The sequence below is a fragment of the Schistocerca serialis genome, chromosome 10 (genome assembly GCF_023864345.2).
Source record: "Schistocerca serialis cubense isolate TAMUIC-IGC-003099 chromosome 10, iqSchSeri2.2, whole genome shotgun sequence".
NCBI classification, from domain to species: domain Eukaryota; kingdom Metazoa; phylum Arthropoda; class Insecta; order Orthoptera; family Acrididae; genus Schistocerca; species Schistocerca serialis.
This window is the reverse complement of record NC_064647.1, coordinates 166,599,162-166,622,427: the sequence shown is the minus strand read 5'-3', so window position 1 is coordinate 166,622,427 and position 23,266 is coordinate 166,599,162. Positions and strand designations below refer to the sequence as shown.

The window sequence follows — 23,266 nt, the reverse complement described above, 5'->3', positions numbered from 1 at the left end:
AGTTTTGCATCACCCCAGTTCCCAGAACTCCTGAAGATAGACATTGACTGTGGATATTGGTTCATAGACACAGGCCCTTTGACTGTTCAGAGATGTCACTAAACCCGCCCAAAGATGTAAACAACCATACATGAGCAGCGCCATTAGACGGAGGGGATCCGACAGCCGATCATCTCCAGTCATTACACCAGGAAGGAGGTACACGGCTCACGTTGCCTGTAGTTCAACTATGCCTAGACGGTCAATACTGCCGTTCGATTGCGTCCGCATTGTTACTTTGTGCCAGGAAGGGCTCTCAACAAGGGAAATGTCCAGGCGTCTCGGAGTGAACCAAAGCGATGTTGCTCAGGTGTAGAGGAGATACAGAGAGACAGGAACTGTTGGTGAGATGCCTCGTTCAGGCCACCCACGGGCTACAACTGCAGTGGATGACCGCTACCTACGCATTATGGCTCGGAGGAAACCTGGCAGCAACGCCACCATGAGGAATAATGCTTTTCGTGAAACCACAGGACGTCGCGTTGAGACTCAAACTGTGCACAGTAGGCTGCATGGTGCGCAACTTCACTCCCGACGTCCATGGCGAGGTCTGTCTTTGCAACCACGACATCATGCAGTGCGGTACAGATGGGCCCAACAACATGGCGAATGGACCGCTCAAAATGGCCTCACGTTCTCTTCCCAGATGAGTGTCTCATATGCCTTCAACGAGACAATCGTCGGAGACGTGTTTGGAGGCAACTCGGTCAGGTTTGAACGCCTTAGAAACACTGTCCAGCGAGTGAAGCAAGGTTGAGGTTCCCTGCTGTTTTGTGGTAGCATTATGTAGGGCCGATGTACACCGCTGGTGGTCATGGAAGGCGCCCTAACGGATGTAAGATACGTGAATGACATCCTCCGACCGATGGTGCAACCATATTGGCAGCATATTGGCAAGGCATTCGTCCTCATGGACGACAATTCGCGCTCCCATCGGGCACATCTTGTGAATGAATGACTTCCTTCAGGATAACGACATCGATCGACTAGAGTGGTCAGCACGTTCTCCAGACATGAACCCTATCGCACATGCCTGGGATAGATGGACGACGTGACCCACCAACCATTCTGAGGGGTGCCCAAGACCCTTGAGGAGTGGGACAATCTGGACCAACAGTGCCTTGATAAAATTGTGGATAGTATGCCACGACGAATATAGGCATTCATGAATGTAAGAGGACGTGCTACTGGGTATTAGAGGAACTGGTGTGTACAACATTCTGGACCACCATCTGTGAAGGTCTCGCTGTATGACGGTACAACATGCAATGTGTGGTTTTCATGAGCAATTAAAAAAGCGGAAATGATGTTTATGTTGATCTCTATTCCAATTTTCTGTAAAGGTTTCGGAACTCTCGGAACCGAGGTGATGCAAAACGTTTTTAGATGTGTGTGTGTATATCTCTCCTCCTATTGTACCTCCTCTCTTAATGCTGGTTCAGTAGACATAAATAATATGGGTAAGATACCTGTAAAAATTTCATAGATAAAGGCACCTAAAGTAGGCTAATGTAACATTGCCCGCATAGGCCCTGCAAAGTCCCCTTAAATAACTGTTTCTCAAGGATCTGCATTTGTAAATTTCTAGTCTGTGAAAGAATTGCGAGTAATAAGGTTTCATAGCATAATGGAGTATAGATAAGTGCAGGCTTGGTGGAAGTGCGTCTCTCATTGTATTATTTTGTTTTTTGCGGTGATGACATGGACGTCCGCAGATATATACCCGGGAGAGCGGAGGAGTGACAGGCAAGTGGCCACGTATAGGGAGAACCATTACTAGTAATGTATGAAACATTCATTCATCCATCACAACCAAAAAGTTATGGTAATCTCTCTTACTTCTGTTTAACTGCAATTCTCTCAACACGTTTTCGTGAGTGATCTTTGGCGCTCTTTGAACCAGTTTTTGATCCACCATTTTCTTTCTGCGTGCAACAAAATACAGCAATTATGACAGCAGCATCGTCTTTATCGCCCAACATTCTGAACCGCACGCTGTTGCTGTCATATTGCACCATATAATTGACGAAATAATTAATAGTATTATGGAGCAGTCTAGGGGTAATGTCAGTGATATTTTACAATATTATTTTGCAATATTATTGACTGTCTGCTTTATAGCCAGTAGACACTTTTTCATTGTGTGTCGTAAGTCACCATTACAGCGTGCTGCCAGAGATTGTGTCTATGCTGCACCGGTGCTGCCAGCGGTCTCGAAAGAAGGTAGACAAAACTATGCATTGCTCTGTCTTTTCTCAGCGCTGAGAACTCACTTCGAAGCACCACAAAGATTATAGCCGGTGGACGATTTTTCAGTTTTTGTAAAGCGACAGACGGCGGGGTACCACTATCAACGATCTGGTAAAAACACACAAAAGTTATGAAAGAATTCTGAAATCCAAATATGGTGCTTTGGCTTTTGAAGAGACAGAAGATGGTGCTTCGCAGTACATACTGGCAAGGAAAATACGAATCTAACAAATTGTAGCCTCTTCTTGTGCTCGTAATTCAACCTCGTCCCGGACGTGAACTTTTTAAATACATATATGGCTTTCGCCATCCATCTTGCAACATGGATTCGCTTCGAGCACGGAAAGATAGTCCATGAGATGGTTCTTAGAGAAGAGTGTCTGCCGTCAAAAACTATCATCATCATCTCATACATCTTATACCTGCAACGTAAACACAAGAGATCTTTTTCCAAAATGTTTTGAATCAAAACACATGCACCTCTAAAAGTGGTCGTATTTTATGCTGCTGTGAAAGAAACTGTTTTGAATCAAAACACATGCACCTCTAAAAGTGGTCGTATTTTATGCTGCTGTGAAAGAAACTAATGGTTTAACTAATAAGCCATTCAGCCCGAGTTTCATGGTCAACTCTCTCCTGTCCTTTTCCGTAGCAATGTGAAATGACCGAAACATCTGTAAAATTTTAAGCGTTGAACTAGTAGCGAACTTTGATTTTCCTGTATGTCCGAATACATTTCTGAGTGAAGTTTGTTTAAATACGTTGATACGTATTTAATGAATTCACTCTCGTCTGTTAACGCAGTCAGAAAGCAGTCACATTCGCCTTACAGATAATGTTTAATTATTTTCTACTTAATTAACGAAATAATGGTTATATTTTTACGTTCCCTGCATTAATAGATAGCCAAGAGACATGAATTGTCGTAAATACATGTAAAAACAGACGAATGATACTGATTCAATAACTGAGCTACATATTTTTCATGTAGAAATACTTTCGAATATGTGTATATTTAGCTTACACCACTGAAAGCAAGGGAATATAAACACACATTTTGTGCATAAGAAGCGTATTTACACACATCAAAAAACTTTTGTATCACCTCGGTTCCGAGAGTTCCGAAACCTGTACGGAAAACTGGAATAGAGATCAACATAAATATCATTTCCGTCCTTTTTATTGCTCATGAAAGCCACACGTTTCATGTTGTACCACCATACAGCAAGACAATCAGAGGTGGTGGTCCAGATTGCTGTTTACACCAGTACCTCTAATAACCAGTAGCCCGTCCTCTTGCATTGATGCATGCCTGTATTAGTGGTGGCATGCTATCCACAAGTTCATCAAGGCACTGTTGATCCGGATTGTCCCACTTCTCAACGGCGATTCGGCGTAGATCCCTCATAGTCCATAAACAGCCATTTTCATTCATTCCCAGGCATGCTCGATGGGGTTCATGTCTGGAGAGCAAGCTGGCTACTCTAGTCGAGCGATGTCATTATCCTGAAGGAAGTCATTTACAAGATGTACACGATGGGGGCGCGAATTGTCGTCCCTGAATACGAATGCCTCGCCAATGCTACCGATATGGTTGCCCTATCGATCAGAGGATGGCATTCACCTATCGTATAGCTGTTACGGCGCCTTCCATGACCACCAGCGGCGTGCGTCGGCTCCACATAATGCCACGCCAAAACAGGAGGGAACCTCCACCTTGCTGCACTCGCTGGACAGTGTGTCTAAGGCTTTCAACCTGACTGGGTTGCCTCCAAACACGTCTCCGACGATTGTCTGGTCGAAGGCATATGCGACACTCATCTCTGAAGAGGACGTGGTGCCAGTCCTGAGCGGTCCATTCGGCATGTTGTTGGGCTCATCTGTACAGCGCTGTATGACGTGGTTGCAAAGATGGAACTCACCATGGAAGTCGGGAGTGAAGTTGCGCATCATGCAGCCTATTGCGCACAGTTTGAGTCGTAACACGACCTGCTGTGGCTTCACGAAAAGCATTATTCAACACGGTGGCGTTGCTGTCAGGGTTCCTCCGAGCCATAATCCGTAGGTAGCGGTCATCCACTGCAATAGCTAGCCCTTGGGCGGGCTGAGCGAGGCATGTCATCGACAGTTCCTGTCTCTGTGTATCTCCTCCATGTTCGAATAACATCGCTTTGATTCACTCAGAGATGCCTGGACATTTCCCTTGTTGAAAGCCCTTCCTGGCACAAAGTAACAATGAGGACGCGATAGAACTGTGGTATTTACCGTCTAGGCATGGTTGAACTACAGACAACACGAGCCGTGTACCTCCTTCCTACTGGAACTCATCGGATGTCGGACCCCCGCCCCCACCCGCCCTCCCCCTCCCCCCCTCCCCCCTGTCTAATAGGCGCTTCTCGTGCATGGTTGTTGATTTCTTTGAGCGGGTTTAGTGACTTCTCTGAACAGTCAAAGGGACTGCGTGTGTGATACAGTATCCATAGTAAACGTCTGTCTTCAGGTTCTGGGAACCGGTTTGGTGTTAACTTTTTTTTTTGTTTGTTTGTGTATTTCTGTTGCTGTCGTTATTACCGGTGGCACTTTCCTTGACACTTACATCTTTTGTGAAGTATAATAATTCGCCCATTCTTACACTTCACTTGACTTTCTAATACTGCAATATTTTTGTAAATGTAATTACTTTCGCTTCAAAAGCTAACATGTCGAAGATTCTTGCAGTTTGTGGCTTAAATTTAGCAACAATTCTGGAATTGATTTCGTCTGTGTTGGGAAACAGTTTTATTGGTCTTCCGACGATTTATCACCACATCTCTGTATCTTTCCTTTAAGAAAAAGTTATGGTGGCTTATTCGATACGTTAAATAATGCAGGTCTGAAGATTAGATGGGTAGATGACATATCTAATGAGGAGGTATTGAATAAAATTGGGGAGAAGAGGAGCTTGTGGCACAACTTGACTAGAAGAAGGGATCGGTTGGTAGGACATGTTCTGAGACATCGAGGGATCACCAATTTAGTATTGGAGGGCAGCGTGGAGGGTAAAAATCGTAGAGGGAGACCAAGAGATGAATACACTAAGCAGATTCAGAAGGATGTAGGCTGCAGTAGGTACTGGGAGATGAAGAAGCTTGCACAGGATAGAGTAGCATGGAGAGCTGCATCAAACCAGTCTCAGGACTGAAGACCACAACAACAAAGGGTTCCTTATACGTTTGTTACGATCCACATTGACAGATTTGGCTGAAAGTGTAGCGAACAAAACTCAGCAACGTAGGGTTAGATATGCGACAGGTCACGTCTTCTAGTGCTTACTAGCAATTTTTTGTCACTAAAGGGAGACAACATTATTCAGGAAATATCTGTTTATTACAAGAGAATCTTAAATAAACTGCCCTGTATGTACAGCTTTTTACCTTCCGGCGTCCTTAGAAAACGAAATAATGACAAATGCGTTGTCAGTTTGGTTATTGTCGATTTTTATGGCATTACATACACTTACTATTGTAAAAACTGTGTAACAGGTCAACATAAACTTCAGTATTCTCACTCGTCCGGTACCGCATTTAGAATTGTCGCTTGCTGGCCACTTGGAACGTTGGGTAACGAAAACGCGAAGAGTGTGGCGACTGTTATGATACAGTCTGTAGATGTCCGTGGTGGTCCTCCCAGGGTCGTAAACAGGGCCCGTAATCCGTACTTCCTTTGGGCCTGCTGTGGCTTGCGGTCACTGGTTCGTCATGTCAGCCGATTATTGTGATACTTTCTAAGGATACATTCAGGTAAGGAAAAAGAAGTAAACATCTTACCTGCATAAGGTAAACAACGAATTTATTGTATATATGGGTACTTGATACTTTTTCTGCATATTTATCTAAAAATCCTCGCAGCGTGAACAATTATTATGTTGGTGCATAAGTTCATAATGGTTTTTTGTTTTGCATGTTAGTATTGTGGTTGATATGGTTTTTTTTATCAACTGTAATTTTTATTTGTAGGTCACAGTTGCTATTCGAGTTTAGATATTGTCATTTTGTCATTTGAAGATAGCGAGTTGAACTGTGAAGGCTAGAAGATGGAGTGCCAAGTGGAAAAATCATTCATTGTTCACATTTCCTCCCCCCTTGAGAAAAAGATTCTGGCAAGAAGAACCGGAGACAGCGGTCATGTGTGAGAGTATGAATGTGTATGTATTCTTTGCTTCCTTTCTGAAATAGGCTCTGGCCGAAAACTTACATGAGTACGGTTTTCGTCGTGCCTGTCGGCTGCTCGGCGTGTGAGCACCGATCTATCACCTTGATAGTATAGTTATTCCCACTTTAAGTTTGTTGTAAATTATCCAGTGCACTTCAATAGTAACAATGATGTACATAATTACATCATCAGAAGAAAAACAGTGGCATTCATTATATCACATTGTGTCTCTAGCACAAACAGGGGTTCACAGTGGTGCAAACAAAAGATCTGATCCGTTACCCATTGATGTAAAATGCGTGACAGCAAAGTAAAATTTTAAACTAAACTGAAAACGTTTCTTTTTGACAAATTCTTCTGTTCCGCAGAAGGCTATATGTTATTGTAATATGTAAATAGTGATGGTTAGGAATTACTGGCTAACATCTATCTGTTTTTAATTTAAAAAAAAACAACAAAAAAGTAATAATCAGGATGGAGGCATTTAAAAAAAACTGATGTCAATATAACCAGCTTGTTCCACATCATTATGACATTATGATTTAACGTGCAAATGATACGTGGAACATGAAACTAACTAGCTTTTTGTATGTCACAAAGCATGGTTATTGAGCTATATAAAGAAAGAACGTAAATTAGTTACAAAATACGGCGTGCACCCAGTTTATTCAACATGTAAACGTTACGGCAGATATTCGTATTTAGCTTACGACATGTTCGATAGACCTGCCATCATTGGCGATGATGTAGCGTAGACGAATAGCGAAATTATGCATGGCCCGCTGAAGTGTCGGAAGATAAGTGCTGTCGATGTCCTCGTAAATGGCTGTTTTCAGCTCAGCAATGGTTTTGGGGCTATTTCTGTACACCTTGCCTTTAATATAGCCCCACAAAAAGGAGTCGCATTATTCAGATCCAGAGAATATGGCGGCCAATCGGGGCTCATGCCAGTGGCCTCTGGGTATCCCAGAGCCAGAATGCGGCCCCCAAGTGCTCCTCCAGGACATCAAACACACTCTTGCTTCGATTGGGTCGGGCTCCGTCTTGCATGAACCACGTCTTGTCGAAATCAGTGTCACTTTGGATAATGGGCATGAAATCATCTTCCAAAACCTTCACGTGCCGTTTGGTAGTCACCGTGCCATCAAGGAATATCGCACCAATTATTCCGTGATTGGACACTGCACACGACACAGTCACCTGTTGAGGCTCAAGAGACTTCTCGGTCGGGAAATCGGATTCTCAGTCCCCCAAATGCGCCAGTCTCGCTTATTGACGAACCAATTCAAATGAAATTAGAATTATATAGTAATACCTTCCGCTGCTGACGGGCGTTGATATGTATCAACGGGGACAGGTGAAAATTGTTGCCCCAACCGGGACTCGAACCCGGGATCTCCAGCTTACTTGGCAGACGCTCTATCCATCTGAGCACGGACTATCTCGCGCACGCCTCCCGCTAGACCCACATTCTCGCCTTATATGTCCACACACTACAATCGTAGTGTCCCTACCCAACACACTCATTACTCGTGGAAGACATTTTTACCAAGTCCCATATCCCATGGATATGGTGTCTGTTCTTTCGGCTATGTCCATATAAGTATATAGCTATGGCAGCTATGGTAATACCGGTCATGACCTCCTCCTCCTGTGCAGATGCACATACATGTCCGAAAGAACAGACACCATTGATGACCCACTGTTCTTTTGGAGATGTCCGAAAGAACAGACACCATATCCATATAAGTATATATAATTCAAATGAAAGTCGGCTTCGTCTCTAAACCAAACTATAATGCGCATACTAATTCCCATAATTCCCCGCGGCCAACCGTGCAGTTTGAACGTCCTAACGCAAACAGTTAAGAAGTTATGACTATTTTATTTCATATACTTCAATAATTGTCACCCTGCACTTCGAAAATATCCAAATGCAATTCAAAAGTAAAATGAAGCTGATAATCAAGGTAGACGTACATTCCAATTGTGATATCTTCGGTTATTCCTGAAAAACTGACAGACTTACTGATGAGAGATATTCCGGGAGAAGAAGCAAATAGGCTATTATTAGAAAGGTAGGCCTATGTATCACACAGTTTAGGCTATCGTTGATAATAAAAAGACTTACATGTTAAAGCAAAATATTCATTTTACGGGTCTAAGTGTCTAAGACCATTCTCGTAATCTCATTTGTAGTATTGCAGAATGCTGGTACATGTTAAAAAGAGTACATCGTTTTTAACCCTATAAATTGCTGTTATTACTCGCACCCTGAATTACGCATCAAAGTGAGAAGATGCGTAAAGTACAGTGAAACTAATACACTGACATCTAATAAAAAAAATAACTCTATTATGCGTGGCGGTTTACCGCTATGCAATTCCGTTTCTCTGACATTTCAATAATCGTTTACTTTATAGACATGCAGAAGATACGATAGCATGCATTGCTTCTTTCCTCATTGCACACGTTTATAGGCTAGCAAATAATATGTACGTAAGTTTCTTACAATCGTTAACGTTAAAAGTGTCGTACATAAGAGTTCAAAGCTGAAAATGTAACTAACAAGAAGCGATACCATTAAGCAAACAAACATTGATTTCGGGGTTCCAACTTCATTTGCTATCGATAAAAATGCAATGAAAATGGAATTAAATGGATTGCGAAAGCATCCTTTTCACATCACTTCCTTCTCTTCTTGGTTATTCGAAATATATCAACAAAAACAAGGTTAAATTTTTATATATGGGTATCGCACTTCCAGGCACTGTAGCGCAACAGCTCAAGAAGAAAAGGACGGTTCTTTGATAGATGTTTAATGCGCTGTAGCACCGATACCGCAAATTTGCGCAATAAGCAAGTATAAATACGAAATTCACAAAATATGACACGATAGCTTTGTAAACTGTGAAATCGACACTGCGCTGTCCGAAGTGCTTTTGTTACTCAATCTGAGCACAGGACACGTGATCTAGTTAGCCAACTACAGCGAGCATAGCAGACGTTATCTATTCAGCCAACGACAACGTGGCATTTCCGTCGCGCACGCACACAGAAATTAATATACAAAGATATTGAAATAAGTAGAGCCTTGTCTTCCTGTATTATTTTGGTTCTGCATTTGTTTCGTCAGAGGTTAATGGGATGTAAGACTTAAATTGGTGCGAATGAAGCAGTGGCATGGCTGCTCTTCTTTGCGTGAAATATATAGCTCTTTTATGGTATGGTTTCATACCGCTATTTACGAGGGTATCGAACATAACAACAGAACTTAATCCTAGAACATTAAAGGGACGGTCCCTGTCGCATCGCCAATTTTACTGCTCCACATTTTACTCAAAGGAAGTCATAATTTGTAGTATGCACTGTTCAATAAAAAGATATCCAGTGATACGTCACATAAAAAATAAGTACAAAATGTTCTGTTTTAGACCCTGTACTGACAATTGTACTACTCAAAATCTTGGCGGGAACCTCGAATTGGTACCAACTGCAATCGTAAATTCCAATAGGGTTTATTGGTCTAGAGATAAACTGCTGGGATTGAAGCAATGAATTTTATATGCTTTGTTGTTACAAATACTCTGCTGTTGCTTTACGAATAGGTTTTGATTTCCAGGACCGTGGTTGAGCTGGTTTCGGCTGTATTTTCCGAATATCTCGGAATTTCCTATAGTGGTGTTCGGTTAACCATAAGAACGTAGCTTAAATTGGCAGAAAAAAATTGGCTGTATCGACAGAATGATGTGTAGCGTAGTCAGAGGTCTGAGATAGGCTGGAATGCAGCAGTTTGGTTGAGAGTTGGCGAAGCGAAATTTGGGAAAAGGAAACACAACAAGTGCCACGATATCTTAGAGAATTGGGTGTTCAGTGGAATACAGCGAGAGTGGAAAAAAATGCTTCTTTGAGCCCGTCGGACGAGGAATAATAATAGAAAAGATTCTCCCTGGGACGACGATCTTTAGTGACTGCTTCAGTTCACACAACACTCTAGATACAGAAGTGTTTTCAGCACATTAAAGTGAATCGCAAAATTTTAAACATGGCTGCTTGGTTCAGTGACCATATATAAATTAGAATTGAAACAAAAGAGCCCTCGGCCAGAATTATTTAAGTCTTATTGACCAGGTTTCAACACTTCTAAGAGTGCCTTCATCAGAATTAAACAATTAAAATGGCCTATAACATAGTTACAAATTTATATGAAAAGACATTTTTTATATAAGAAGTGTAAATACTAACAATGAAAGACAGAGGCAGTACTTACATGTCACATACAGAATAATTAACTGGCCAGAAGGGCTTTAGTCACAAAATATATAAAAAAGGAAGGTGTGAAAACGAGCCTGAAAATGCGATTCCGATATATAAAAATTTTACGAAAAACTAGTTACATTTACGAGGCCAAATGTGTCGTATTACTGGAGCAAATAAGCTTTCAGGAACAGAAAAAGTTCCTAACACTATGTTATTCATGTAAACACTATAATTTTTAGTATTCAAAACAGTTGCGTGCGCACGACAGAAATAATCGCCCACTCCGGCTTCAAACCAACATGCAGCGTTAAGTCTATAGCGCCATCTCGTTTCTTTTTTTTTCCCCTCTAATGTGCGTCTGCAACAAATAAGAGACACTTCTCCAAAAATAGGCAAATAGTCTCTCGTGCATGAAAGGTATCTCATTCCACGCGAAGACAAATATAAGTATAGTGTATTTCTTAAAAAATATATCACACAAATGGTTTCCATCATTGGCAGTGCATTGTGTTCTCAATCATTTATTGAGGTAATGGCTTCTATTCCTTCGTGTATTGTGGCTTATAACTCATCTGTATAGTGGAGGCACCAGGATAAGCCTTTTTCGTTTAGATAACCCCACAGAAAAAATTGGAAGCTGAAAGATCGGGTGATCTTAGCTGGCTGCGGAATATCACCAAAATTGTGAGAGTTGACGATGTGGTAGGTGACGCCTTAATGTAGTCATTCAGTTACAAGATGTATGTGCTGTGACCGTATCTTGCGGAAAGCGTATGACGTTTAGACGGCAATGTCCATACTATTAATCATGACGGCATACCGCTGAGAACTGACACACATTATCCGGCCATTCTTGTCTTACAAAAAATACGGCTCAGCGATGGAATGTCCAACTCCAGATGACGATCTATAGCCTACCTCGGGTTATATCCTTAATGAGCTTTACGTTTGTGTTCGAGGAATATCGAAAGTTTCCTTTATTCACAAAACCATTCACATGAAAGTTCGTCTCGTGAAATATAACAAGAGTTGTCAGAAATGTGCCATCATTGTCAATTCTGTTCAGTAATGTAATTAGGGTCCCCGGCCATAACTGTTAAGCCATTTGCAGCTTACAGCGATGAAACTTTAAATCCTGTTTCACAATCGTCTGCAGAGAGGTGTTCCAATGCAGGGCTGCTGAATATTTTAGTCTCGTAGAATTGGTGTAGTAATTCTCTAGTTCTTGTAATCAATCCCTCTGCACCAGTGTGATATTGCTTACTGGGCATGCATCTAGCATCACCCTCAAATTACTGTCGTTCTTCAAACACCAAAGGCTGAGTATTCTCTCAGTTATTCCTAGTTCCAACCTCTTCAGGATTTCTCTATCAACTGCGTTGCACACTTGATTGTGAAATTGCGTACTTCTGTGGTGAGAATGGTTCCTCTTGCTTCACCTGTAACATACTTTCTGCATCCCATAATCTCTGTTTGGTTATAAAGTACCTTCTTACGCCACTTCAGTATTTCAGCAGGATTGTTCTTAGGTCCCTTGTTCTTCTGTCCTAGTATGACAGGTTAGAGGTCATCTGGTTTCTTTTTCCTTGTTATCTCCTTTTGTTATACAGTGCTGCTGCGTGTGTCTTCATAGTGTTTCTAACTGCGAGTATGTTAGTATGTTAGTCCGCATATCTCACACTGGCAACCTGTCCTACGTCGCTCTCTGGTAAAGTCGAAACTTGGCGTGCTGAAAGAAGGGTAAAAAATAAAGGGACACTTATAACGGCTTGGGCGCGGACGCTTAACAGTTTTCGAGAAAATTACGGTCAAACTTTCGACGCGATTTCATCAGTGTAAAACCAAGCGAGCTGGTGTGCAGTAGCTAAGAGTAGAATTTCGAAATTTCACGCTCTATGTACAAATCGAATCTTTTGCTTTTCTTTTGTTGTTGTGGAAATATGTGAAACCAACATTTTTGTGACACCTTAAAATACAGTGTGATTACTGAGAAGAGAAGTAAGCATTTCAGAAGAATTGGATGATTTTATTCAAGAAAAAGAGCTTCACAAAGTGAACAAGTCAATAACGCGTTGGTCCTGTGACATTTACGCAAGCACTAATTCTGCTTGGCATAGATTGATTCATTTTAAATCTTATGAAAATAGGGACGTTTCGACAAGTGACATACTCGTCATCTTCTGGCGAAGTGCCGAGACTTCGCGGATGCCGGCACCTTTATACCTGCAGCGTGCCCCCCACCACCTGGCCGCGGGAGGCTGGGTCCAGAGGAGCCGGCGGGTAGTGAGGAGGGGGAAGCGGGTGCGCCGTTCGTGTCTCCGTCAGAGCATTCCGGTCGCGTCTCGTGAGCTGGACGGTTCTTGGTGCGTTCCTGGCGTATTACGGCTAATGCTTGATTCCAGGCCGCGCTCAGTTGATAACCTTCGTCCCTGTTCACAAGATTCTCGTGGACCCGTATTTCTATTGATTCTTTGATGACGCTGTCCCAATAGCTCCCGGCTTGGCACAGCACCCTGGTGTTCTCGAAATCAAATGTGTGGTTTACTTTGATGCTATGTTCAGCTAAAGCAGTTTTCTCTATCTGTCCAAGTCGGTTCCTCGCACCTTTTCGAGATGCAGCGCTGCGTTTGTCCAATGTACTGTACACCACATTCGCAGGCAATGCTGTATATACCAGGTGTGTTGAGTTTGAGTGGGTCTTTAGCTGAGCCCCGCAACTCTTGCGTCTTCGGCGGTGGTTGGAAGACGGTATTTATGTTTGATTTTCTTAGTAGCCTCCCGATTTTGGCTGATATGGGCCCCAAATATGGAAGAAAGGCGAGTCTCTTGTTAACTTCCTCTTCTTCCTCTTCCCGAAGTTTGTCAGCCTGTCTCCTCTTGATTGCTTGTCTTCGTCCTCCCCAAAACCCTACCTTGGTCAGGAAAGTCGCCGGATCTCTGACCAGTCGAGAACGTTTGGAGCATTATGGATAGGTCCCTCCAACCAGCTCGGGATTTTTACGATCTAACGCGTCAGTTCTACAGAATTTAGTAAGATATTCTTCAGGAGGACATCCAGCCACTCTATCCATACACGAGGTCTGATTGGAAAGTTTTAAGAATGGGCTTGTAATTGTACAATAGTGCTATTTACATGCTACTGTGATGCATCTCCTTCAAAATAGTCCCCTTCTGATCGAACACACTGACTCCAACTGTGTTTCCATTTTTGGAAACATTCCTGGAATTTTTATCCTGAAGTGTGTTAAGGACGCTCTCCGTATTTGCGTGGATGTCTCCAATCAAGTCAAATCGTTTCCCTTTCAGTGGAAATTTCAGTTTAGGAAACAGGTAGAAGTCCTCAGGGGACAAATCAGGGGAATATGGTGATTATGGAAACACAGGAATTTTGAATTTGGTCAAAAATTGAATGATGAAGAAGGCACGATGAGCAGGAGCTTTGTCATGGCGTAGCACCCAAATCTTGTCTTTCCAAAATGCAGGCCTTCTCTCGAAAAAAAATCACCAGCATTGTCTTCACCTTCGACCGACTTTGTTGTGCTTTTTCCGGTCGTTGTGAACCGGGTGTCTTTCACTGCGACGATTGCACTTTGGTTTCAGGATCATATCCATATACCCACGAACCGTCACCTGTAATTACCCTACTTAACAACTCTGGGTCATTTTTTAGTCCGATTAGCCAGTTCTTGGCACACTTCAAGTCGGTGTTGTCTCTGGTCACTTGACAACACTTTTGGAATGAATTTTGCAGACACTCGACACATGTTCAGATCCTCACCTACATCTACATTTATACTCCAAAAGCCACCAAACGGTGTGTGGCGGAGGGCACTTTACGTGCCACTGTCATTACCTCCCTTTCCCGTTCCAGTCGCGTATGGTTCGCGGGAAGAACGACTGCCGGAAAGCCTCTGTGCGCGCTCGAATCTCTCTAATTTTACACTCGTGATCTCCTCGGGAGATATAAGTAGGGGGAAGCAATATATTCGATACCTCAAGCAGAAACGCGCCCTCTCGAAACCTAAACAGCAAGCTACACCGCAATGCAGAGCGCCTCTCGTGCAGAGTCTGCCACTTGAGTTTGCTAAACATCTCCGTAACGCTGTCACGCTTACCAAATAACCCTGTGACGAAACGCACCGCTCTTCTTTGGATCTTCTCTATCTCCTCTGTCTTGTAAGCCACCTCCTTTGTTGATGAACTACATTTTCTAAGGACTCTCCCAATGAATCTCAACCTGGCACCCGCCTTACCAACAATTAAGTTTATATGATCATTCCACTTCAAATCATTCCGTACGCATACTCCCAGATATTTTACAGAAGTAACTGCTACCAGTGTTTGTTCCGCTATCATATAATCATACAATAAAGGTCTTATATTCACTGTTCAACACCCACGTGATAATAAAATTTGCTTTATTAGGCGTAGCCAGGACACCACTTAATTTTACAACAGATAACCTTCTTTGGAAAATAAAAAGGCATTTCTCCTGCCCAAAAATTTAGTATCAAATAGCGAATATACAACCTTAATAAAATTGATTTTTACAACTGAACTGATTTTACGTTCCTTGGTAGTGCTCTCTTGATGCTCTCCAACGGATGCCGAGGAGTTAGATGGGCGCCGCTTCAGGGTCGAAGACTGGCATATTGAAGACGGGCACCTGGTCGATCCGGCTACGACGAGGCTCCGTCTCGGCGGCGGTCAACGGCGGGTCGAAAGACCGCTGTTTGCTTTCCTGCCGCCTATTTAACCCGGCGGCTCTAGTCTTCCTCCGCGGATTCTGTCGTGAGGATTAGCGATACCCGATTGGCGGATGGTGATGTCATCTTATTACCATCCGCGTCGGAAAAGGGGTCGCGCGCGTGCGTATTCCGCGGTTGCTTTCATGATTGGCGGGAAAACGCCTTTAGTGCCGGCTTGCGGAACGCGCCGGAACTACGTTGCAGGTGCGGCTTATTCTGCAGCCGTAGCCGGCCGTTGTATTTGCGTGGCTGCGCGCGCCACGGCGTTCCTCCCCCTCCACGAGGACGGAGACCCCGAGGTTGAGGCATCCGTCCGGATCATTGTCCATTGCCTCGATGCCTGGAAGAGGAGAGCCTGGGCGAAAATCCACGTCCATCGGTGTTTCCGATTGCTGACGGCTGGGTGCTGCAGGGCGTGCCTCCGTGATGGCTGTGTTGTGGACGTTCTCCCCGGTGTGACCTGAAACAGTGTTTGGAGCTAGAGACTGAGGTGAGAAGTCGTTGTCCCTTCGTGGCCGGATTTGGTTTTGGTGTCGGATATGAACGACGCCTCCAGTGCAGATGATCATGTACATTGCCCTTCCTTTGTCATGAGCGATCACTCCTGGTATCCAATGTGGACGCCTCCATGTGTGTACATTGACCCATACTTTCTGATTGGGCTGACATTTCGTCTGATACCGAGGGGGCTACCGTTCCTGCCTGTCTTGTGGTTGCAGTAACGATAGTATGTATCCTGGCTGTCTTCCATGTACATGGTGTTTCAAAAATGACCGGTATATTTGAAACGGCAATAAAAACTAAACGAGCAGCGATAGAAACACACCGTTTGTTGCAATATGCGTGGGACAACAGTACATTTTCAGTCAGACAAACTTTAGAAATTACAGTAGTTACAATTTTCAATAACAGATGGCACTGCGTTCTGGGAAACTCTATAGTACGATATTTTCCACATATCCACCATGCGTAGCAATAATATGGCGTAGTCTCTGAATGAAATTACCCGAAACCTTTGACAACGTGTCTGGCGGAATGGCTTCACATGCAGATGAGATGTACTGCAGCAGCTGTACAATTGTTTCTGGATTCTGGCGGTACACCTAGTCTTTCAAGTGTCCCCACAGAAAGAAGTCACAGGGGTTCATGTCCGGCGAATAGGGAGGCCAATCCACGACGCCTCCTGTATGTTTCGGATAGCCCAAAGCAATCACACGATCATCGAAATATTCATTCAGGAAATTAAAGACGTCGGCCGTGCGATGTGGCCGGGCACCATCTTGCATAAACCACGAGGTGTTCGCAGTGTAGTCTAAGGCAGTTTGTACCGCCACAAATTCACGAAGAATGTCCAGATAGCGTGATACAGTAATCGTTTCGGATCTGAAAAATGGGCCAATGATTCCTTTGGAAGAAATGGCGGCCCAGACCAGTACTTTTTGAGGATGCAGGGACGATGGGACTGCAACATGGGGCTTTTTGGTTCCCCATATGCGCCAGTTCTGTTTATTGACGAAGCCGTCCAGGTAAAAATAAGCTTCGTCAGTAAACCAAATGCTGCCCACATGCATGTTGCCGTCATCAATCCTGTGCACTATATCGTTAGCGAATGCCTCTCGTGCAACAATGGTAGCGGCGCTGAGGGGTTGCCGCGTTTGAATTTTGTATGGATAGAGGTGTAAACTCTGGCGCACGAGACGATACGTGGACGTTGGCGTCATTTGGACCGCAGCTGCAACACAGCGAACGGAAACCCAAGGCCACTGTTGGATCACCTGCTGCACTAGCTGCGCGTTGCCCTCTGTGGTTGCCATACGCGGTCGCCCTACCTTTCCAGCACGTTCATCCGTCACGTTCCCAGTCCGTTGAAATTTTTCAAACAGATCCTTTATTGTATCGCTTTTCGGTCCTTTGGTTACATTAAACCTCCGTTGAAAACTTCGTCTTGTTGCAACAACACTGTGTTCTAGGCGGTGGAATTCCAACACCAGAAAAATCCTCTGTTCTAAGGAATAAACCATGTTGTCTACAGCACACTTGCACGTTGTGAACAGCACACGATTACAGCAGAAAGACAACGTACAGAATGGCGCACCCACAGACTGCGTTGTCTTCTATATCTTTCACATCACTTGCAGCGCCATCTGTTGTTGAAAATTGTAACTACTGTAATTTCGAAAGTTTGTCCGCCTGAAAATGTACTGTTGTCCCAAGCATATTGCAACAAACGGTGTATTTCTATCGCTGCTCGTTTAGTTTTTATTGCCGTTTCAAATATACCGATCCTTTTTGAAACACTCTGTAGTTGTTCTGCTGGTGATCCACCCTCCTTAGGTTCACATCTGCAAGAAGACAAGAACAATGATAGAGCAGCAGGCAGAGCATAATGAGTAGTCAGTTTCGCCATTTGCGCCTTAAATGTTCGCACGAACCGCTCAGCGAGCCCATTCGAGGCTGGGTGGAATGGCGCCGTTTGTACCAGCTGGATACCATTTAATGTACAAAGTGTGTTAAATTCCACAGAGGAAAATTGGGACCCATTGTCTGATACCATCGAGTTGGGGAGCCCTTCGATTGCGAAAATGCGCGCTAAGGCTTGAATTGTTGCTGCTGAGGTTGTGGACGTCATCTGTGATATGTAAGGAAAACCCGTCGTTGAGTCGACGACGATTAACCATTAGCAGCCGAGGAAGGGCCCTGCTTAGTCGATGTGAATCCGAGACCATGGTTTTTCTGCCTCGGGCCACGGAAAATATTTCTTAGGAGGTGCTGCCTGGTGTTGCTGGCACGTCGTACAGGAGACTATGGTGTCCGCAATTGCGCGATCCATCCCGCGCCAGTAGAGATGTTTGCGGGCCAGCTGTTTAGTCAGTACCACTCCCCGATGTCCTTTATGTAATAGATCCAGTGTTTTCTTGTGCAGGGCCACTGGAATAACTACGCTGGTAACGTGGTTTTCACCTCGCAGGAGTATGACGCCATGCCGTGTCGTCAATTCGTGTCGCCTGTCCCAGTACGCCTTAAGGTCTGCGTCTTGTATCTGTTTCCTGTTGCCTGGCCAACCAGTCTTAATGAATTGGAGGAGTTTAGATAGGACTTTGTCTTCAGCCGTACGTTTGGCAGTGATTTTTGCATCTAGCGGAAGCTGTGCCAGTAGGTCCTCTGTGTCAAATGCTGGATCGTCTTTTGCGGGGAGCCGAGACATGAAGTCCGCATTCGCGTGTCGTGCTGATGAACGGTACTGTATGTTGTAGTTATACTCTTCCAGGAATAGTGCCCACCGCTGAATTCGGCGTGCCGTCCGGGTGGGTTTGTCGGCCGATGTTTTGAACAGTGTTACCAGAGGCTTGTGGTCCACCTGTAACACACAATGTCGGCCGTACAGATATTCGGGGAACTTTTTCACTCTGAATATTATAGCCAAAGCTTCTTTCTCTATTTGGCTGTAATTGCGTTGACCTGTTGTTAGAGACTGAGGTGAACGCTATTGGTCTTTCCACACCATTGATCACATGAGAAAGGACTTCTCCGACCCCATAATCGGAGGCGTCCGCTGCTAGAACCGGTTGGCGTGTCGGATCGTATGCACAAAGACATGTAGTTTTTAAGAGTGCCTTCTTTAAAGTCTGGAAAGCATTGTCACACTTGGATGACCAGTGCCATTTTACCCCTTTGCGGAGAAGGTGGTGCAGTGGTTTCGCTATTGCAGCAGCGCGAGGGATATACCGCCTGTAATAATTGATTTTCCCCAATACTGATTTGAGCTGTGTGGTATCCGTGGGTGGAGCCAGTTTTTGAAGGTCCGCTATGTATGCCGGATTGGGTTGTATGCCTGAAGCACTAAATATGTGGCCTAAGTATTCCACTTGTGGCACCCCAAAAACGCACTTCTCCACGTTACATTTGAGATTTGCCTCTTGAAATTCCGCAAACACTTCTGAAAGGGTCCTTATGAGCTCCGTTGTGTTCCGGCCTGTGACAATGATGTCGTCCAAATAATTTACTGTGCCCGGGATGTGGTGGATTAGTTGTTTGATGAACTGCTGAAAAATCGCCGGAGCATTAGAGATTCCGGACGGGAGGCGATTCTATCGAAACAACCCAAAAGGCGTGTTGATTACTAATTTTTCTTGCGTCTCTTTGTCGATCGGCAGCTGCAGGTATGTGTCTTTTAAGTCTATTTTCGCAAACAGTTTTTCTCCAGAGAGTCGAGTGGCAATTTCTTCTATCGTGGGAATAGGGTAGGATTCTGTGACTGTTGGTGCGTTGATGGTGCGTTTGAAGTCACCGCAGATTCTGATCGCCCCATTCGGTTTCTCTATTATGACAACTGGCGATGCCCATCGACTGCTTGCTATGGGGGATATGACTCCATCCTCCTGTAATCTCTGCAGTTAAATTTTTAGTTTTTCGCGGAGGGCGTATGGTATTGAGCGGCTTTTGCAGAATTTCGGAACCGCCTGAGATATGAGTTCAATGCTTGCTTGAAAATTTCATACTCCGGCCGTTTGAAGTTGAAAAACAGAAGGAAACTTTTCCTGGAATTCCGCCGTCAGTTCTTGGTGTTGTACTGCATTAATTTCCTGCTCCGCGTCGTGAATTTGCATTCCGAGGGCGTGAAAGATGTCCAGTCCCAGAATGTTCGTGACCGTTGATCTTGGAACCACCAGAATGCGGCCTGTGACTGTCTGACGTCTGTAGCTGATCAGTGTTGCGAAAGCTCCCTTGTCCCGAATGGTATCGTTAGTGAAGTTCTTGAGCTTAGTTGTAAATGGGCTGAGGGCAGGTGAGCCTAGTTTTTCGTAGGTCGGTTTATTGATTATTGTTACTGCCGACCCTGTGTCGATTTGCAGCTTGATGTCCTGATCGCGAACTTTTACCTGTACGAACATCTTGTGAGGCGATGGTGGCATCAGTGCTTTGATCATTAAGACGTCCTGTGGTTCTGAACCTGTGTCAGAAGCAGTATCCTGCGAGAGATCCACATCCATTTTTTTCGGTTGAACGACAGACTTCTGCCTTGTGACCCTTACGTTTGCATACTGTACACTGAACTCTGTGAAACCTGCAGTCTTGTCTATTTTGCTTGATGAAACAATACTTGCAGGATGGGAGAGGCTGTCTGCGTTGTTCTAACTGTGGCCTGCGCCGCACATTAGTCATTGTGACCCTGTTTCTTCGTTGCGGGGGAACCGATGTATTGGAAATAGCAATGCCGGTTCCTGTGTGGCCCCAACGGAGCGCTGTGATTGCTCAAAGGCTCGAATGATTGGTAGGCAAGTTTCTAAGCTTGGGTCTCTAAGTTTAAGGAGATCATGTCTTGACGACTCGTCTGGTGCGTGAACCAGAATCATGTCCCTCACGAGAGAGGCTGAATATGACTTTTGACGCCTTACATTGGTGCATGCAAACTTGCAGTCCCATGATAATCCTTGGAACCAGGCTATCAATTCTCGGTAAGTTTCGTGCTGCCCCTTATGACAGTTGAAAAATTTGTGACGCTGCCGCTACATGTATTTGCGCATCGAAGTACTCTGCTAAACTGTTCGCTATCCGCTCGTACCTCAAATTTGGTGGATCCTCATCTGGGTGGAGTTGCGTTATAAGTTGATAGATAGCAGGGCCTGCATGAGCCAATAGAAGAGCGCGTTGCTGCATCTCACCCAATACTCCATATGCTGCGAACTGTTGCTCCAACCGGGCCATATAGCAGCTCCACGGTCCTACCGGACGGTGGAAAACTGGAAAAAGAGGCAGCATTGGGCCGGGCGATGAGGGAGGTGTCGTTCGCTCGTTGTCGGGTAGCAACCTCTGCATCTCATTCGTGGCTAGTAGATTCTGTATCAGGGTCAGCACTGCCTGGGTCATGTCGACCGGCTCCGGATGCGCCATACTGAAAAATGTACCAAGTTTTTATCCTCGTCACCAACTGTTATATTCACTGATCAATACCCACGTGATAATAAAATTTGCTTTATTAGGCGTAGCCAGGGCACCACTTAATTTTACAACAGATAACCTTCTTTGGAAAATAAAAAGGCCTTTCTCCTGCCCAAAAATTTAGTATCAAAACACGAATATACAACCTTAATCAAATTGATTTTTATAACTGAACTGATCTTTTACATTCCTTGGTAGTGCTCTCTCGATGCTCTCCAATGGATGCCGAGGAGTTAGACGGGCGCCGCTTCCAGATCGAAGACTGGCGTATTGAAGACGGGCACCTGGTCGATCCGGCTGCGACGATGTTTCCTCCTGGCGGCGGTCCGCGGCGGGTCGAAAGACCCCTGTTTCCTTTCCTGCCGGCTATTTAACCCGGCGGCTCTAGTCTTTCTCCACGGATTCTGTCGTGAGGATTGGCGGCCGTTAGCGATACCCGATTGGTGGATGGTGATGTCATCGTATAACCATCCGCGTCGGAAAAAGGGGTTGCGCGCGTCCGAATTCCGCAGCTGCTTTCATGTTTGGCGGGAAACGCCTCTAATGCCGGCTTGCGGAACGCGCCGGAACTACGTTGCAGGTGCTGCTTAAGGCCAGTTCCCACTAGGGCTGCCGCGCGTCAAAACCGCGCGGCAGCGGCGTGGTTGCCATGGAAATGGCGTCAGCGGCAAGGCGCGGCGGGCTCTGCGTCGCGGTTTGACCATGTCAAACCGCTTCCGCTGCCGCGTGCCGCGCTCCAGGTGCGCGCCGCCAATCACAGAACGCGCTGAGCGTGACGTCAGGTACGGACCCCCGGGCCACACGAACTTTCGCCGAACCGCTGGCGCGGACGCGGCGGCAGCTATGAAATACTTATCATCCGATTCCAAGGAAACTATTCGGTAGAAAAATTTGATTCTTGGGCATGTTACAGCCTGATATCTTCTCTCGATAAAGGACCGAATTTCTTTTCGTTATTCGTCGTGGTTACTTGCTGTATCGCATTTACATAAACGTTTACACGAAATTTGAATGAGTGTGCAGAGGTAAAAACGCATTGCGTGGACTTTGCGTACAGTTCATTTTAGGTAATACACTCCTGGAAATTGAAATAAGAATACCGTGAATTCATTGTCCCAGGAAGGGGAAACTTTATTGACACATTCCTGGGGTCAGATACATCACATGATCACACTGACAGAACCACAGGCACATAGACACAGGCAACAGAGCATGCACAATGTCGGCACTAGTACAGTGTATATCCACCTTTCGCAGCAATGCAGGCTGCTATTCTCCCATGGAGACGATCGTAGAGATGCTGGATGTAGTCCTGTGGAATGGCTTGCCATGCCATTTCCACCTGGCGCCTCAGTTGGACCAGCGTTCGTGCTGGACGTGCAGACCGCGTGAGACGACGCTTCATCCAGTCCCAAACATGCTCAATGGGGGACAGATCCGGAGATCTTGCTGGCCAGGGTAGTTGACTTACACCTTCTAGAGCACGTTGGGTGGCACGGGATACATGCGGGCGTGCATTGTCCTGTTGGAACAGCAAGTTCCCTTGCCGGTCTAGGAATGGTAGAACGATGGGTTCGATGACGGTTTGGATGTACCGTGCACTATTCAGTGTCCCCTCGACGATCACCAGTGGTGTACGGCCAGTGTAGGAGATCGCTCCCCACACCATGATGCCGGGTGTTGGCCCTGTGTGCCTCGGTCGTATGCAGTCCTGATTGTGGCGCTCACCTGCACGGCGCCAAACACGCATACGACCATCATTGGCACCAAAGCAGAAGCGACTCTCATCGCTGAAGACGACACGTCTCCATTTGTCCCTCCATTCACGCCTGTCGCGA

At 45.0% G+C, this 23,266-nt stretch overlaps 1 protein-coding gene across 6 annotated transcripts in view; it reads left to right on the top strand.

The window, feature by feature from the left end:
• Positions 1–23,266, top strand: part of LOC126424864 (zinc finger protein 239-like) — a 262,872-nt gene that overhangs the window by 199,741 nt on the left and 39,865 nt on the right. The window lies entirely within an intron of this gene.